General features: G+C 40.3%; 1 long non-coding RNA gene across 2 annotated transcripts; it reads left to right on the top strand.

Moving 5' to 3' along the window:
- The first annotated feature begins 312 nt into the window (after positions 1-312).
- On the top strand, positions 313-18,779 carry LOC135443158 (uncharacterized). Of its 2 annotated transcripts, XR_010438852.1 has the most exons (4): positions 313-390; positions 528-602; positions 14,775-14,980; positions 16,441-18,779. It is a non-coding gene; the product is annotated as an uncharacterized LOC135443158 (long non-coding RNA). The 2 variants fall into 2 exon arrangements; XR_010438851.1 differs by lacking the exon at positions 14,775-14,980.
- Positions 18,780-19,146: the final 367 nt, after the last annotated feature.

Below are 19,146 nucleotides of genomic sequence, written 5' to 3'. Positions count from 1 at the left end.
AGGCTGAACAAACCCAGTTCTCTTGGCCTATCTTCCTTCACAGGAGAGGTTCTTCATCCCCTTCATCATTTTTTTGGCCTCCTCTGAGCTTTTCCAACAGGTCAATATCTGTCCTGTGCTGGGACCCCAGAGCTGGATGCAGCACTGCAGGTGGGCTCTTATAGTCTTCGTAAAATCTATGTATTGTATAAGTGGCCTTGCCCTGATCCTAGTTGTTCTAAATGGGCTGCAGCTGTGATGTCCTTCACTGGGTGGCAGCTGTGGCTAATGACGATAACTGGGATAAAAGGGGATGGGTTGGCCAGTCAGGGAGAGTTTTGGAGGTGTCCTGATGAAGAAGCAGGAACAACGCTGCTGTGAAGAGCTGCGTGTGAGAAAACCACTCAGAAGGTACGGGACTCTAGAAATATGGTAACAGCAATATAATTATAACACAGGACCATGGTGGTGCAGCTGGGGAGGCTGCTGCCGGACCTCCCTAGATGTCTGCACAGCTTTTTATTTCCCCACTGCTTTTCCTTTTAAAGGGGTTGCTGCTTCTCTTCAGGAGGATCTTTTTCAAGAGAGAAGGAGCTCCAGGAAGCTCAGTGTGGCCATAGCAGGTAAAGGGTCCAGCAGGATGGGCCTACAGCACCTGAAACTGAGCTCCTGTTTAACAAAATCAGGCACTGACACCCTTAGTAACTTGGCACTTGATCTGCCACTGTTTATTGGTACAAGATATGCTTTTCTCCTCTATCTTCATTCAGGTCCAGAAAGTTTTAGGTACATAATTTCTAAAAAAGCCTTTGGAAACTTATGTGGACTTTATAATGATAAACTGAGCAAGAGTTTATCATTATAAGGAGTTTATTGGCTAACTGGGTCTGTGTTTGTTTTTCTTTTTCTGATGAAGTAATAGTATAATATCTAGAGTTGAGAAGGAAGGGGAACATTTACAAGAAATCAAATCAACACCAGAAGTCTCACCAGCAGTAGTTTCTCCATCCTCCTTTCCGGTAGTACTTTGATAATCATATTTCAATTCCACTGCTAAATGAAGCATTTGTGAAAACTGAGTCAACCACAAATCTTGAGTAAGTTAAAAAAATACACATAACTTCCCCTTTTTTTGTTTGATTTTTGTTTCAAGACCTAATGATGTTCATTTGGCTTGTTCTGCCTTCTCTTTGCTGCAAATAAGGGCAAAAAATTTCCCTTAAACAAAAAACTGCAGATATTTTCACAGAAAGAGCTGAAGTTATAAGAAAAAACTACAAACATGAAATACTGAAAAATGTGGGAGCTGGGAACACAGACCCCAATGCCCATCTAAGTTCATATCTACTGATTCAAGTTTAGGATGAAAAAGCTGTGCAGATTAGTCAGCATTGATGTGGACTGCTTGGTTCAGGACAGGAGTGGTCTTTCCTAGACTTCTGTGTCTGTGAAATTCCACAGAAATGTAGAAGTCTCTTATCTGAGCTGAAAGAAGGCAGTGTATTTTTTTCAGCTGCCTTTGTAATACATATGTAAGGAGTTGCACTTGGTAGGCTTTTTAAATAGATCTTAAATCTACTTAAATGCAAGCTGCAAGGAGGTTTAGAAGCTATTTTTATAATAAGCTTTTATATTAATGTCTTATGAGCTGTCTGCCATCCAGTCACATAGAGTGGTGGAGCAGAGGAGAGGCTTTGAGGTTGGTGGCACTCCTGACGCATCTGCCTCTGCTGGGCCATGGGCGACACCGTTGTCTGGATGGAACGTTAAGTTCTAAGAAGTGATGATTCAAATGCCTCTGCATCACAGACATGTTTTATGAAAAATCCTTTCCTTAGGATTTTTTTCTCCTGAGAAGCCTCAGGAACAAAATGTAAACAATGGTTATTTGCTGCTGTGGAATGCAACAGGTGGATCTGTGATTGGTCTCATGTGGTTTTTTCTAACTAATGGCCACTCACAGTCCAGCTGTCTGGACTGTCTTGGTCAGTTACAAGCCTTTGTTATCATTCCTTTTCTATTCTTAGCTAGCCTTCTATGAAATCCTTTCTTCTATTCTTTTAGTATAGTTTTAGTATAATATATATCATAAAATAATAAATCAAGCCTTCTGAAACATGGAGCCAACATTCTCATCTCTTCCCTCGTCCTAAGACCCCACTGAACACCACCACAAGTCTGGTGCTTCATGTACCTAAATATTTCTGCTCCTTTTTGTTTAGTTGTTCATTTAGCTATTTCCTAAGTTTACACTGTGTTCCATGGGCCCTAAAGACTTCTGCCCATCATTAGTGCCTGTTATACTTGCAGTTTAAAACTATCCTAAAATAAATTCATGTGCATGGATAACTTATAATTATCTCAGTTTTCAGAATTAGACTCATAATTCTTAAATCTTGACAGTATTGTGAATGTTTCATTTGGAAGTACTTTGATCTTCTATTTTATTTAAATAGGCAATAATCCCCACTCTTTTTCTGCGAGCCCTTTAAAATCTGACTAAACTTTCTGGAAAAGTTCAGTCTTTTGTAAAAAAAAAAGTAGACTTTTAATCTGTGCAATGCAGCAAGCAACAAAAAATGTATTTGTTTTTCTTCTCCCACTTTTTCCTGTGAGCAACCTGGCCTCATGGCCCTAAGTAAATAGGGATGCAGTCTGCACATTTTTTCCACACCCACTGTTATGACCATTGGAAGGCTTTGCTCATTATTTTATAAGATCTTTTTCAGTCAGTTTGATGAATCCTAACACTTTTTTTTCACAGAAGAAGTAAGACCCAGAGGATATTAACCTTGACCTTTAATTTATATCCCTTTAAAAGGGAAAAGAAACATCATTCCTCCTCTTGAGCACAAAAGCCTTTGCTGGCCTGGTGGGCTGGATGGTGAGGTACAGTGACAGACTGAGGTTTACTGCCTGTGCAGGGCAGGCAGATTGCCACCTCCTGTTTGTGTGTTGGCCACAAAGATGAACAGTAGGAGATTATCCATATTTCACTTCCAGCTTGATAATTATGCACCATATTGTTTTCCTTTGGCCAGGGTTTAAGGACTAGTCTCAGCAATGCTCCTGGCTGAGAAGCAACCTGTGTTAGACCAGCAAAGAAGCAATTTTTAATGAAGTTTCTTATTGGAATGGCTGTTCTGATGGCAAAAACAAGTAAATATTCCATGTGTTGGCAGCATATGTACAGGGCACAACTCAAAGGCTTGAGAAGACTTTATAACAAGCAGAAGGAGTAAGGAGGAACAGTTCCCTAGGGCTTCCAACAACATCTTATTCCTTTTGTCCACTCTGGGAAAGTGGCATGCATTGTAGGAGGGAGTCACAAAATACTGGAGCGCATTTTAAAGCCATGAAATGGGACCTGGCATGTGCGAGGCACAGGAAAGGTGGTGCTGTAGGAGTTCATGACTGCCACCATGGTCAGTAGGTGAGACTACTGAAAATCAAAATGCACCAGTCTGCAGGAACCCAGTGGGATGTGTTGAGTGTAGAGCTGAGTCCTGCAGTTTGGGGGCCTTCTCACCCTGACTGGTTGGCATTCCCTGGATAATCACAGCCGCAGCTCTCTCTAAAGGCTGCTTCTCCCCAGTCCTCCTCTTAAGAAGGGTAGGGAAATACAAATGAGAAGTCGTGATCAAGTTATTGGATATGGCACCCACCAAGAAGGAAGTTTGGATTCCCACCCCTGTTCCCAAGCTATTTATTTATCACCAAACATTAATTGACTACAGCACAGGTCTGACTGCACTGCTCTGGCTCCCTGCTGGCCATGGAACTGGGCTCTCCTCTGCGTGACTGGCCAGTTTTGGCCTCGGTTGCTGAGCATCTCATGTGCTGTGCTTGATTGAGCCCTAAATCTTTTGTATTGCCACAAAACCTCACAGCTCCTTCACTGCCTCTGGTCCAATGCTGTCACTGTAGAGATTTTGCTGAACCCTGTTAAAACACCTGAAGCAGCCTCACAGCCAAGGTGCATAAACACAACTGCACTGAAGTGACTGCTGTGAGTCACAGCCATGCAAATCGCACTGAGATCTGGCTTTAAAGGAGAAATCTATCATGGGTGTGCATTTAAAAATAAAATCCTTTTTGGTTTTACTTTCATTAGCCTATGATTAGCTTTATCTGCAACATGTAAATAAGGCAGTAGTACAGGAAGGGGCAAACCTGAGCTAGTCTTTAGTCCTAGGAGGCATCTGAAGGAATTTGCTAATAAAGAAAGTGTAGCAGTGCCAGGCCATCCTTCCCTCTTCCTGCTGAGTTGTGTTTTGGTTTGCAGCTTGGGCTTCCAGACCTCTTTTTGACCTGTAGGCTCCAGCTGTTCTGACTTGAATAATTTAAATTATTTATGTATACATTATGAAGAAAATACCTGAATCTAAAACTCTGACCCCATTTAAATATTTAATTAGAAAAAAAAAATCACAGGTAGAAGAGAAATAACACTTGAAATGCACCACAGTAAAGTGCTTTTGGGAAGGCATTACCAATGTTTGGCAAATAACAGACCTACAGAGAAGCTAGTACCACTTGCCAAACTGGTTGGTAATACTTGGTAATGACTCCTCTGGAGTGGTTACTATTAATGGTTTTTGCCAGGGTTCATAAAGAGGTTGCATGCCACAAATTGCTCAGTGTGACTGCTCAAAATCTTATATTACTTGGGTAAGAGTAAATGAAAACCAAATGACATAAATGTACTAGTGGGGCAGGTGCTTATATTTATCTCCTAATGGACAAGTTCCTGGAGCTTCTGGGTTATGTTTGCTATTTTAAAGGGAAATATTTTATGATAAGGAAGTAATTAGATGACTTCCCAGGTTACACCAATCTGGATAAAAGGATGAGGACTGCAATAAATAAGCTAAAATAACTTTAAATCTGTAAATATTAATTTATTTCCTTTTTTAAAAAAAGAAAAATGTTTAGCATATTTCTTTATATTCTGAAAGACAACAAATAAATTGCCAGTTTCTCATGTCCTCAAAATGATTTACCACACTAAGACTGAGCTTCACTTGGTCTGTATTGTTTTGCATCTATAGGTTTCTTTCCAACAGCAAGAGCTCACATTAACTTTAAGTGACTAAGGTGTTTCCTAGTGCCATGACTCCAGGAAACAAACTGGTGGGAGAGCCAAGACTCTGGAGTCATGTGGGAAATGCAGGCAGCTGAGAGAGGATAGTAACTAGTAGAAGCAGTGAGGAAGAACCTCACCCTGAAACTCATGTTAAAGTCACCAGGGCTTAGAAGCAAAGCCTCTCCTCCTGCTGGGTTTGCTGCTGCTGCCTTGGAGGCAGGAGCTCTCTCTGGCTGCAGCCTTTAGGCTCCAGGAGGTCATGAACACATCCTTCTTCCCTAGTACTGCCTGTTCTCATGAAACCTGTGGCAACACAACATCTTCAAAATTGGCCAATACGTACTATTTTTCAGTTGTTTTGTTTGGTTTAATTTTTTAATTGATGATTCAAAACTGGAGAAGTAGGTAAGGCTTTCTGATGAAAACCAGCATGCACTTTTTAACTGGAGACAATCACAGGTCTTAAATAATGTATGCTAAGAGCTACACTTGGTAAATCTCTATAGAGGGCTCCTTCAGACATCCATTCTCTTAAATAAAACAAATGGTACTTCTGATTGCCAATATTGTAAACCTTACAACAATTCTCATTCGGGTTCAGGTCACACAGCAGGCTTAGAGATACTGTAAGTTGGCATACTGCTTTTTTCCCTAGCATTGGACAACTTTAGGACTTCATATATGCCCAAGGCTGAAGGGAATGCCATGCAGAAACATCCAAAGCTTATTCAGGTGCTTCAGTATAATTTAAATGGTAAATCTAATTCAAGTTTTGCTACATTTTGAAGGAGTCTTTCTAAACTGTAAGACTTGTGTTAAAACAAATTGGCAACTTAATCATTTTTAGTAGCACTCTTATGAAGATTGTTCTCCTGTGGTTAATCTAACTGCTTTTTGAAGGCTGCAGAGAAGCCTTAAAATGCAATTTATTTCTTTTGCTATCCCACTCCAGAGTATACATATTAATTTCTTTTTATTGCTTAAAATGTCATTTAAAGATATGTAAATTAGTCTTAAAATACAGAAAATAAAAATCCTGCTTACACCAGTGAAAATGGTAAAACTTGGTCTATTGGCCATGTAGCTCGGCAAAGATGGCAGGTGCTGGCTCTGGCAGCCCCTAAATGGAAAACTGGTGGAAGGGAAGGGATTATTCTAGGAAAGTTTGGCTGTGTGCTTGCTAGGGTCTCAGTCTTCATGACAGGAATCAGTTATCAGTCATCACAGTGTGGTCCCTGGATTAGATGGCCCTGATCTGACCCGAGAGAGCAGCACTGACCAGGGGACCTCTCTGAACAAACTGAGGGAAGAAATGGAGGCCTAAAAGCTGGTGGTGTGCAGGCTATGAGGAAAGTTCAGGCAACAAGCTCAGGCTGCTGTTATCATAAGAGCTTCTGCTTCTCTCTCTGACCCTTGTTTTTCAAGGACTTCTCAGTGAGGCCAGAGCAGCTGTTATGCTGGCAAGGGTGCTTCTGCCATTCAAGCATGTCAAAACAGAGGATGTCCTTCCAAAGGATGCTGAGAAACTGGGAGATGGGAAAAGAGCAGTGAGAGTGACAGAAGGGCTAGAAAGTAAGATTTATGGTGAGAGTCTTGGAACTTCGCCTCTTGAGCTTAGCAATGTTATCACGGAACAAGACTGGGGTTAGAGGACTCGTGTCTAGCAAAAAAGACCATAAGAAATATCAGAAGTAACACTAAAGCTGCATGAATTCTGATTCTGAATACTGATACTAACCTTCCATGAAATCTGTGGGGCATCTTTAAGATAGGGATGAATGCTTGTCTGAAAGACTTACTTGAGTAGATGGGCAACAAAGCTGCGAAGGGTCTGGAGTCTGATGAGGAGTGGCTGAGGGAGTGGGATTGTTTAGCCTGGAGAAAAGGAGGCTCAGGAGAGACCTTATCACTTTCTGCAAGTTCCTGAATGCAGGTTGTAGCAAGTTGGAGGGAAGTCTCTTCTCCCAGGTAACAAGTGACAGGATGAGAGGAAATGGCCTCAAGTTGCAACAGAGTTGCAAGAGGTAGACTAGATATTAGGAAAACTTTTACATGGAAAGGGTTGTAAAGCATTGGAATAAAACTGCTCAGGGAAGCTGTGGAGCCACTATCCCTGGAACTGCTCAAAAAAAGCATGTGGATATGGTACCTGATGTGGTTTAATGGTGGTGCTGGATTGGTAGTTTGACTCTATGATTTTAAAGGCCTTTTCTACCCTTAGCTAATCTTTAAACATTAAACAATTCAATGAGGTTCCATGGCCTGTTTTATGCAGAGGATGAGATGCTGCAATCTGCATAGAGGCAGAGCTCTGCACATGTGGATCTGACTGACAACATTTTGAACAGTCCTCACTTGGTTTTGCAAATTGAATTACTTTAAGCTGCCTTAAGCACTGCTGATGGAAGATGGACAGGGAACTGGTATCCTCAGAGCAGCTGAAAGCAGTCTGAAAGGGTATTGGTTTTCCTGTCTGCCTGGCATACCCACACAGCAGCAGCGGCAACCCAGCTTGGAGTGCAAGCTGCATCTCCTACTAATCCCTTTTCATGGTTCCTCCCATGCTATGAGGGCACACCAAAATGACTCCACAGGAGAGCACAGTGGTTTGAAGCTAAACAGGCTGGGGATTATGATCAGGCATAAAAATACTGATAGTTATCAGTATTGGACTTACTGGGATAGGAAAGAAAATGGGATAAGAGCAAGAAATCCCTATAGAGAATGTAATGTAAGAAAAGTAAGCTCCCAGTAATTACTGCTCAGGTATTACTCTGGAGATTTCTCTGGGAGTGTCAGGAGTGGTTAAAAATCAAATAAAGTGTTAGAAATCCATAGGGAAGGAGTTGTGAGCAAATCCAGCAAATGTTGTCACACCATTAGATAAACTGTGGTGTGACCACAGGCTGTGGGCAGGTCTGCAGGTTCTCACTATTCCTCTGAGGAGTCTGTTGTTGAAAAAGGAGGGGGAAGCCTCCCCAGAATATCACACTACAGGATTGTTTTCATTCAAGGGAGGTACAATTTTAGAATCTTCAGTTTTGCCCCAAGATGAAGAAAGGATGTGGTGCAGTCTTAGTCAAGGATGATTGGAGAGTCTGCAGTGAATTTCTGCTCACCAGGCTCTTCTGTTGAGCGTGGCTTCAAAAAGAAAAATACATTTTTCAGGGAGGGCATAGGGAAGAGGCAGAAGTCATTAGCAGAGGATGTTGCAGAGGCCAGAAGTACAGAAGGGCTAATGAAAAAGAGTAAAACATGAGCTGCAGATGTTGAACATAATGGTGTCAACACAGATAGGTTTTTTAGCTCCAGAAGTCCTTTGACTCTTTACTGCCTGGAAAAAAGGGAAAGGATTTACACCAAAGAAAGGATTACTCTGTATTTGCCATGTTTCTTTTTATTTTTCACCTAAGCAAGAGTCTTAAAAGTCAATTATGGGGAGGAAGAGCTCTCAATACCACTCTTGCTCCCTATTTCTATTCACTCCCAGTGAATAGAAATCTGTTGGGAGAAGTAAAAGCAGGGGGAAAGTGGCACAATGAGGTGAGGGCAGCTGTAGGTAGGGGAGGTAACATGATTATCAGGGCACAGGAAAAGCACTGGAAGACACTTTCTTTAAACCTCATGGCAAGGTAATTATTATCTGTGTCCCTGCTGAGCATCTGGCGCTGCTGGCAGAACAGGATACAGGTGGAGGATTGCCCCAGTCTGACTGTCCTCAGGATGGTAACAGCACAAATGTGCTCCCAACATGCCTGGGTGATGCCAGACATGTAGAACAGCTTCTACCAGTGGAAGAAGCTGCAGTGGACCACTCTTCTAGAGATGCAGAAGGAATGGTTTCAGCAAAAGAGATCCAGAAAACCTCATGTTGTAATGGGATACCTCAAATATTTCTTCTGCTAATACAAACCACCTCCTGATCAACTGTTTTGGGTTTTTCCTTTTCAAATGCCACTTACAAATGAAAGGGGCCTTGAAGATTGATTTGATTTGATTTGCATTGCCTCTAATGCTATGTATGTAAATCATGCATCCACAGCCTCCATCCAAAATGAAATCCCCTTCCTTGGTATCCTTCCATGTAAATAAAAAACCTAGAAGGATGGATCCTTGGCTAATAATCATAATTAATTCCAATAATGAACCATTTGCAGAATTGCTCCAAAATGCACAGAACATCATAGTAGTTTCCTATGTCGTTTGTCTGGATTTCTCATTAAGCTTCCTCACCTTAGCAAATTTCTCCTGGTTTTGAGATTCTTTGTTCTCTGATGGTATTGGCAGCTCCCTCCCTTTTCCTCACATGACTGGGTCAGTCTAGTCATTCCCCATCTTTGCTGTTCTAAATAGCCGCTCTCCTGTAAATTTGCATTATTATTGTGATGTTTAGAACAAAGGAAATTATTCCTAGCAAACAAAAATGCACCTGGGAGGGTGGAGAAATAAACTTGAAGGGTTTTTCATTTTTGTGAGGAGCAGTTTAAATTCTGGTTATACTGTATTTATGCTGCAGATAAAAAAGTTGTCTGCTCTTGCCAAAAAAGGGACCTTTTCTATTCTGCTTGGCCTGGTGATTTTGTCCCTCTAAATACTAGGAAAGGACAAGATTTTATCCAAAAATGATATCTGGAGCATCATATCCCATTTCTTAGTTTCCCCTCATGACAGCAAATGTCAGACTAAATCTCTTTTCCCTTCACATGAAACAACTTCTGGCATAAAAGTTCCAGAAACCAATTGCATAAGTGTCCATGAAAACCCTCTCTTTTTATTAATCAACCTCTTGTACCTAAAAACTGAATTAGAGTTCTTGAGCTACTGGGAAAAAAAAAAATCATGGGGAAGCTCACAGCTACTGTCATTGCTGTGAAAGCCACAAAAAAGGTCAGTGCCTTGCATACTTGTACTGCTCCTGCAGGAAACAATGCTTTTGGGGCTGCATGTGTTTAGGCATGACCAGAAACCAAACCTTGTGCTCTAAAAGAAAACAAGATTGATGTAATGAGCAACAAAATGGTAGTCAAACTAATGTGCTTATTTAACCTTGCATTTGTATGCTCATTAAACGCAATGCTTAACTGCTGCTACACATTTGTAATCAGTGGTGAAATCTAGGTGTATGAATCTGTCCCAGGTTAATGAAATGCTTTGTTAAAATTCACTGGGCTGTTCCTTAGCTGCTACAAATCTGCCACAGGTAATGTAGGGTAGGCTAATAGATGCAAGAATCTAATCTAATTATCTAAACCAGACTTTTCCACCCAAGCTATGTATGTGATGCCAGCAGAGGAACTGCCTAATCCCACCTTTCCATGCAGTTAAGTGGAATGATTTTTTTTTTTAGCTCCAGCAATATGCCTAAAGAGATGTCTGCAAAACTTATTAGAGACAATGGAGCAGCATTGCAAAGCTATCAGTAATATATAGCAGTACAGCAGAATGATAGGAATAAAAGTTGTCTGAAAAGGAAATCATATAATGTATCAGCAGCAACTGATTAGGATGGGTGGTTCTCTCAGGTGGCTTTTGTATTTTGCATTCAGCCTAAGGGATCCTCTGAATTCCTCACAGGTGTTCAAAAACTTTAGTGATAGTTAAAAATCAGTCTTGGCTTAATGTACAATAATTGGGCAGGATATTAAAAAAAAAAATCAAAAACCAAGAAAAACACACAAAACCCCAAACAATACACAAACCCTTTGTAAATTATGCTGCAATGACAAGATATTGCTCTTCAGCTAGCTAATGCCATTCAAAAACATGGAACACAAATTCCATCAGAATCAAGATATGCCACATCTATCAAGAAGCTGGAGCAGGGTTTCCACAGGAACAGGCCAAGGGGTTAGAGGTCTACACATTGCTTTTTATTGCCAGCTGAACAGAGTACCTACCTAGTGTAAGTGTAGACATATCCAAGATAGGTGTATTGTCAATTTTAGAGATTGCACATCTAACTCCTGTAGTTGACCATGTGGAGATATATACAGAGTTTCTAAAATAATCATCTTTCCAACAAGGGATGATAAGCATTCTCTGTTTCTGAAAGATAGATAGGACTACAGAAGGGCAGGCTGCATCCTACTGCTCTGAAACAGTGTATTCTGGAACTAATGGTGTCGCTCGAAGGTGTGATAAGAACTTGTGACTCGTTACAGCAGCTCTTGTCACAGCAGATTACTTGTGGCTCCTCTGCATTGTTACACCTTCTGTAGGCAGTGAGTGGGCAAAATTCACTTAAACTGCTGTAGGGAACAATAGAAGTTGTAGTGTTAAGGCTGCATCCAGATTTATTCAGGCATAAACTAGAGCAGAGCCTCGAAAGCTGTTGGCTGTGCAGGTCTCTATGAATTCTTCACTTAATGCAGTGGTATGAAGCCCCTAACCCCATCCCCACCTTCAAGAGGGCTGCGTATGGGGTTTTTTTAATGGCTGTTCAGAGGGAGCCTTTCCATCTGTGAAGGATAGTGAGGGAATTTCCACGCCCCTCAGTCCAGGGCAGGTCTCCTGCAGAAGCCTCATGTCTAATGTGTCACTGCTGGGCACGAGCTGTGGCATTTCATGAAAAGGTTCTGAGACTGATGAAGAATCAAGGCTTTCAGGCTTTCTGCACTCTGAATGTGGTGGCACAAGCTCTCTGTTGTTCTAGGTCTCACTGACTGAGACCCATGTCCCTTTATACCCCAGGCTTTTGTTGGTACCAATTTGTTTTGAGACGGGCAAAGGGAATCCAGTTTGTCACGTTATCAAGACACTTCTGATGATGGAATAAATAGATCAGAAATGAAAGGCTGTGACTGTGGAAATATTTGGCTTCTTATTATTGCTTTCTGTAAGACTTTGAGAAGAGAGGGTTTGGCTCACAAAGAGCACTATTCTTTCAACTCTGTGGCTATAGTAGCTGCTACATATAACCCAGCTACCTGATGTCTACAGTTGTGCTGTATCCTGGAATAATGCTTTACCTTCTCAAGCATCTTTAAGCTGGCATGAATTATTTTTAATTGAAAATGTTTTTAGCCTTTGAAAAATATTTCAGTATCTCCAGAAGGACAGGGAGATACTCAAGGAGCATTGTTATAATACTTTGTTGCATACTCATGCAGGTGTTTTGTTGACTAAGAAAGTGTCTGAAGAAGGCAACATAAGCATACTAAAAACCATTGCCCAAATCTGCCCTCAGCTTGAGGTAGGGGCAAAAGTTACCTGGTGCATTCAGATTGGACACTGCTGTGCCTGAACATCCTTAACAACATTGTGCTGCAAATGCTGGACACATTATGTCTGAATGAAGTCTATGTCTAAACTAGACTATACTAGAAGACAATCCATCTGCTTAGTCCTCTACAGACAGCGTGAGATCTGCTTTACCAGTGCTCTAAACCACCTGGACACACCAAACTGATGAGAGGTCTCTGTGATCCCAAAGGCTCCTTGCATGGCCTTGGCAGAGCTTGTGTTGCTGTGGCTTGGAGCTGGGGTGGAGCAGGGACAGGTCTGGGCAGCCCTGCTGCTCTGATGAGCACCTGCCACACTTTGGGAAGGGCAAAACTGAGCAGGGGAATGGTGAATCAATCTGTGTTCCACAGAGATACTCTATCTGCTGTGGTTTTGCAAAGCAGCTGCTGACATCCTTGGCTGTTTAGCTTGCATATCAAGTACTGGCCATGGGTGCTCTCTCAGTGTTCCCAAACTCTGTGAGGCCAAGTATGTGTCAGACTGAGCTCTCAAGTATGCTAGTCTCATTTTAAAGAGTGAAGGACAAGATAAAATAAAATTCTGTTGGTTGGGATTTTTGGGCTTTTTTTTCCCCTTTATTTTTTTCCCTGAAAATTTAATCCCATTCTCTTCAGACATTATCTTAAGTCTTTGGGAATTATATGGAAGGAGATTCATGGAAAATATTTTAAAAATAAATCTTGAGGTTTTTTTTCACTAGCTGATAATCACAGACACTACTGACCTTAAATTGTCAGTTTAAATGAGCGGTCTGTAAATGCCCTGTAATAAAGGTTATGACTAATGTATTACAAAGTAGCCCTGTGAGCCATTATTGTTACATGTCAGTACTGTGACTGGTGCAAGGAAATTGCATTTCCATCAAATAAAGCAACAGGAAGGCAAAAATATCTTGTTATGCCTTGGATAATCTAGTGAGACAGCCAACAGATACTGATGAGAGTCTGATACACATCCTTCACTAGCAGAGTTAAAGCATTGTAATTTTAAATGTATGCACATGGACAGTCATTAGGTCAATTTAAAAACTTCTAAAGGGCCTTCCCTATTAATTATAACCTGAAAAAGAAATGCAAACCTGAAATAGTTTTTACCAATATGTTATCAATTTCTGTTGTGTTTTCCAGTTCCAGCCGCTGTAGATCAGTAAATACATACTGGGCTAAATCCCACTCACTTAAACTATATCAGAAATACCACTGATGTCCAGGAAGGATTTGCTCCACTAAACTGGTAAAAATTTTACTTCACCTTCAAAATTTGATGGCATCTTGCAATACTATGTTGCAAGCTAGAATTAAACAACAAAGCTCCAAATTTAGAGGTGCAGAAAGAGCATGCTGAAGGCAGACATTCTTATGTCTGCCTTTTTTGTACCTCAAAAAAGAAAGTGTAACATTTTCACCAATTTTCAGTTGTCTGACTTAAAATGCTACCTGAGGAAAATTATCTCTCTCAGAGGAATTAGAGAATTAGAATTAATTGGCTCTTGTTCCAACTTCTTTGCCAATTTTTGGCATGACCTGGGCTATTGTGTGTGCCCCAGCAGAGTCACTTACAGGAAGGATAGTTAAACAGTTTGAGATGCAAACCAAACTTCTCACCATCATTGTTTGCCCTCACTTTACAGCTATCCATTATCTTAAGGCTCTGTGGGCTGGCTAGCACACTGTTCTCAATTTTTGGTCCTGCTTATACAGTTGGAACAAACTTGTATCTTTGTTTAAAAAAACAAAACATGTTCACCTACCTCACTCTAAATAGCTACTGAAATATTAAAATACTGCTATAACATTTTGGGGACATTCAGTTTAAGATAACAGGTATCAAAGTAACAACAGGAAAGTTTTGGACCTAGAGGATACCTAGTCTGTGATTTTTATGATAAGAGAAGGGCTAAAGCCTCATGAGAGAGTGTCAGGAAGGTCTAAGTGATTAGAAAATCTGAATCTTGCATTAGCACAAGTCAGACAGCACTGTGACAGAAGTTTTACTTGGCTTGAAGAATGGCAGAACATGATGCTGGGGAGACAATGCTTCCTGTAGTCAGACTTGTGTGTTGTGAAGGACTCGAGTCACCTGCCTGCATATTGCTCCAATGACATTCTGTCAGAAAAACACAGTCCCTGATGTGACTGGCTGTCTTCCTAACGCCTAACCCCACCCTGCCTGACCAGCTGATGGGATGATAATACCAGGTGTTCAAAGCATCTTTATTCTCCCTTACCCTCAACCCTCATCCTGAAATGTCAGTCTAATGACAAAGAGATAACTATTAATTCTACAATGCTATTAGTAGGTTATTTTCCCATTTTTTTTTTCTATTGAAACGTATATATCCATGTTCCCAGGAATGTGACAAATTCTGACAGATTTTTGCTCATACCTCTCATAGCATCTCCTAACTGAGGGATAGATTCAAGTAAATCATCAAAGGACATGATTTTTCCCTTTGTTTTCCTTTTAGTAGTCTTTTTGCTCATAATTTTTCCCTGAATCTGGGACACCTGTGGATACAACACAGTTGAAGAGGCCAGCACTTCAAGGAGGGGAAGTTTGAAGCTCTTTTTTTACTCAGTCTTTATAAAGATTGAGGTGTGGAACTGACAGCCGTAGAGAAGATGTTTTGATGTGGCCAAGGAAGAAAAATGCTGTTTCAGAAGCAAACCAAAGGTAGTGCAAATGCAAGGGTAATGGGAAAGGGATGGTAGGGCTTTCCCATGTGAGGTGTTCACCTTGGGATATTGTAAAGAGAGGAGATTCTTGTTAAGTTTTCACTTTAAGAAAATCAGTAATTTTAAGCATTTTCAGGAAAAGTCCACTGAAATGCTGATTGCTTGTAGGAACCCTGAGACTTTGGAAGTTCTTTGATTAAAGGTTTTAATTCTGGCACATTTATACTAATCTGTGACACAAATATAATATAAAGGAAATTGGGACAGGTACCCAACTTCCATGGCCTTTGCAGGGAGTTTGTTGTTAACGGTGACAGAGCCCCACTGTTCTGCCATACGCTTTCACTGTGCCAGCACTCTTTAAATGCTCCAATGGATTTAGAATCATAGCTAGCTATTTGTGGGATATCACAGATATCCCACATATAGGGATAGAATATCCCTATATCACAGAATCATAGCTAGCTATTTGTGAGATATACTGTTTCTGTCCTGCCAGACATCAGATTGATCAAATAGCTGACTGCTGTGTATCTGGACACGTCTCTAAGTAACACACGGTCAGAAAACATAGGTAGGTGTACAGCACCTGGGATGTGCTCCAACCTGCTGTCATAAGGCCTCTGCTCTCTGTCATGTATGTGCAGCTTAGTACAATCTGTTTGAAAGCTGCTTCTTGCAGAACTCAAGGCCATTTATAATGTGATTACATCAGAGTATGGACTAACAAAGATCTCAGCTTCTGCTCTTGGCTTTTCATTTAAATGTTATTTGAAAGGATGATACCTTTCAGCACTAATGGACCACTCCCATTTTCCATCTGAGTTTCCAAACTCAGATGGCATTCCAGAACTCTTTTGATTTCACATTTTCATGTGGCCATTATTCCATTGCTACAGCTATGACATACTCACCTGGGGCAATCTGAAATATGTGTGGTATTTACAGGGAATGGGTCTGAGGAGGGACTGCTCAGGAGGGAAATAGAGTAGATGCTGGAGTGCAGCAAAGCTGTTATTTTGCTCAAATTGAGTCCCAGTGACACTCATTCAGTATTTCACAATAAATGCATTTAAGCACTAGGATACCAGAGGAGTCTCTAGTGCACCCAGCAGTGTGTATCTGACTGCTGAGTCAGAGGACTCAATGACAGGAACATCCACTATGTATCTCAGTGTACTTTTATCTGTTGACAGATTGCTTCTTGACCCCACCTAAGGTTGGTATAAAAGGATGCTGGATTTCCAGGCAGTGAATAGGGTCCCTTGAGCACCTTTCTCAATGCAGCCTCAGCTGTGGCTGTTGCTGCTCTGTAGCTATGACTTTCAAAGTCTGGGGGAAGACTATGAACACTGTATTCTTTTCTAAATAACCTTTCCTTGCTCACACAAATTGTTTGGCTCTTGACTCAGTGATAAAAAAGATTGCCAAAAAATAATATTTTTTTTTTATCCAAAGGTTTGCTCTGAAGTTCGAAGAATAACGTCCAGTTCTTGTGATAAAACATCATTTCCAAAGTTACTCTGCTGTCACTGACTTTGCACAACAGCCATATCTCAAGCCATATCTCTCTTTTTGCAGAGAGAAACTGACAGTTTGGTTCAATTTCAGTTTTCTAGAGCAGCTCAAGTGCAAGAATTGTATTCATATGAAAGTAGGAAATGGCAGTGACATCCTCTACCGTGATCTGGAATTTGTCAGTAAATGCACTATCAAGACAGAATTCAAGACTACTGAAAGAGACTGAAATAGAAGCTGTAGCCATGAAGTGAAATAATAAGGGAAAGAATACAAAGATCACTAATCAGGAAAATATTAATAATCAATAAATGTCAATATTTTCTATTTTGCTTTAACATCCTGTGTTTAGACATAGCACTTCTGGCCTGGCTATTTGCATAAAATAAAAAACCCCACCCTTTTGTAAAATAATAATTGAGCTGTTGAATAATAAAGTTATCCCAACTTGGATATTTTCTTTAGGGTCAAAAAAAAATTTCAAATTGTTTAAGAGCTTCCAACTTCTGTACTTTAATACCACATCTCTTCCTGATGGATTGAGTTGTGAAACAAGACTAAAAATAATATGATGGCATAATGCAAAATGTACACCCTAACCCAAAGTAAAAGTAGTGTTGAGCCATGAAAAACGTTAACCTTGTTAAAGCTAGTCTTGAATCTAGAGCTTGGTCCCTTCCATATCTTTATTTTAGGATATACTTTTAAAAACACTTTTAAGAAAGGATTAGGAAAAATGTACTTCAGAGAAAACACTTCCAAATATCTCCTGTGGATTAATCATAAAATAGGACAGTTCCTGATTAGGAAAGTATTATGAGACATAACAGATTGTGTAGTAATGACAACAATGGTTTACACAGAATGGCTCTGTTTAGGAAGAACGTGTGCATAAAATAATGTGTACATAAAAAAATATAAAAATTATTGTGGAGTGAACAGCATTTCCAAGTATCTTAGATATATGTGGATGTATTCCAAATGATCCCTGAAAGTCTGAGTCTATCATATCTTTGCTGTACAGCTTGTCCTTTCAGAAATTCTTTAGGATTTTTCTGAGACAGGGATTCAGCCATGAAAAGAAAGACAAGAATTTGATTTTTCATTTATTTCTTTTTATGTTATTCTGTTTTAAAGTATTTTCTTCGGTACGCTTCTAGAGGAATATGTGGAAAGCATCTCTGGGTAGGTCCTCGGATTTCTTTTGTATATTCCCCATGAAACCCTATAAGAATGTCTAAAGGAAGAAGAGAATTATGGCAAGCCCCATGCACACGCAGGAGGGAGGCATATCCTTGCAGAGACTGGCTTGAGGTGGAATGAGCACACCTAGGGTAAAGACCAGCATCTTTACACAAGCACAAATGATCTATGAAATTGCATCACTGGGTCATGGAGTGCAATGATCTGCACGGCATGTGGCATTTATCCTTGGCTCTTATTGCTTGGTTCTTTTTGGTTATCTGCTCCTGACAATAGTCAGAAAGCACACACTTGACTAGCTGGCCTTTGGTCTGCTCCTCTCTGCCTGTATGTTCCATATGGATGATAATGACAAATAACTGCTGAGCAGAAGTATCAACATCATGGCTTGAAAAACAGAAACCTGAAAAACGCCAAAGTTCAAAGGGAATGAATGCTGAGAAGTTGCTTTTTTACAAGCAGTCTTACTTCTGACTCCTATCTGGTAATTACAGATCCAACAGAAGACAGCAAAATTCTCCAATTATTTAACTCACGTACCTCAGTGAAGTTGCATTAGTTGTACCCTCTGTCCAACATAAAACTCTAGAAACTTTCAAAATTAAGACCCTATATTGGTGACTCTTCTGCCTGTATGCAAATTTGAGGTTTTTTTTGGATTTGTAGATCTATCTTAAATAGCTTAAATATTACAATTAAAAGCAGGGATTGCATAGCTCAGTCTCTATTTTTCACCTCTCCCTGAAGAAGTTTTATGTACTCTCTTTTCTTGTTGTTTAATACACCTGGGCATATCTGGGATAACTCAAATCAAGGGGGTTTAAGATAGAGAAATTAGAATTACTGAGTTAGCTCAAGGGGTCTGCCATTTAAAAACTGAGAAATTCAGTAATGCTTATTTTTCAGTTGCAATTCTGCAGCTTGTGTCTGTCACTTGTTTTCTTCTTCAAGATACTTGGAAATATTAGAGGTCATGAAGAAATCTTGCTGCAGTATTACATGAATTTTTACCTTAAGAATACTGGAAACTAAAAATCCTCAGTATATGATAATCTGCTTCTGTATTATGTCAACACTGATTTAATAATAAAGACCTAGACTGCAGTTTGGCTTCAGTCTGCAAATAATTTGTTATTTCAGGCCTTGAAAAGCAAAGTCTGCCACACAAAACTAATTACACTGGTTACTTTAATACCCTTGGAAAAAAGTTAATTTCCTGTGCTCTTATGCACCTTAGTCTGTCCTTTCTGTCCAAACATTTCCATGATCCCTGCTACTCATAACAAGAATCTGACCTGACATTCTCAGAATTCTTTTTGTTTTATTGCTTAGTGACATTTCCCTGGGTAAATCAATGTTTTCCTTTTACACCCGAGGAACAGACACAGCAGGTAAGCTGATTTACCCAAGGCTGTATGGGGAGTTTGACAGAACCAGGACCTG

Source organism: Zonotrichia leucophrys, chromosome 2, assembly GCF_028769735.1.
Source record: "Zonotrichia leucophrys gambelii isolate GWCS_2022_RI chromosome 2, RI_Zleu_2.0, whole genome shotgun sequence".
Classification (NCBI taxonomy): Eukaryota; Metazoa; Chordata; class Aves; order Passeriformes; family Passerellidae; genus Zonotrichia; species Zonotrichia leucophrys.
Note: the sequence above shows the minus strand (reverse complement) of the source record. Positions and strands in the feature narration are given on the sequence as shown.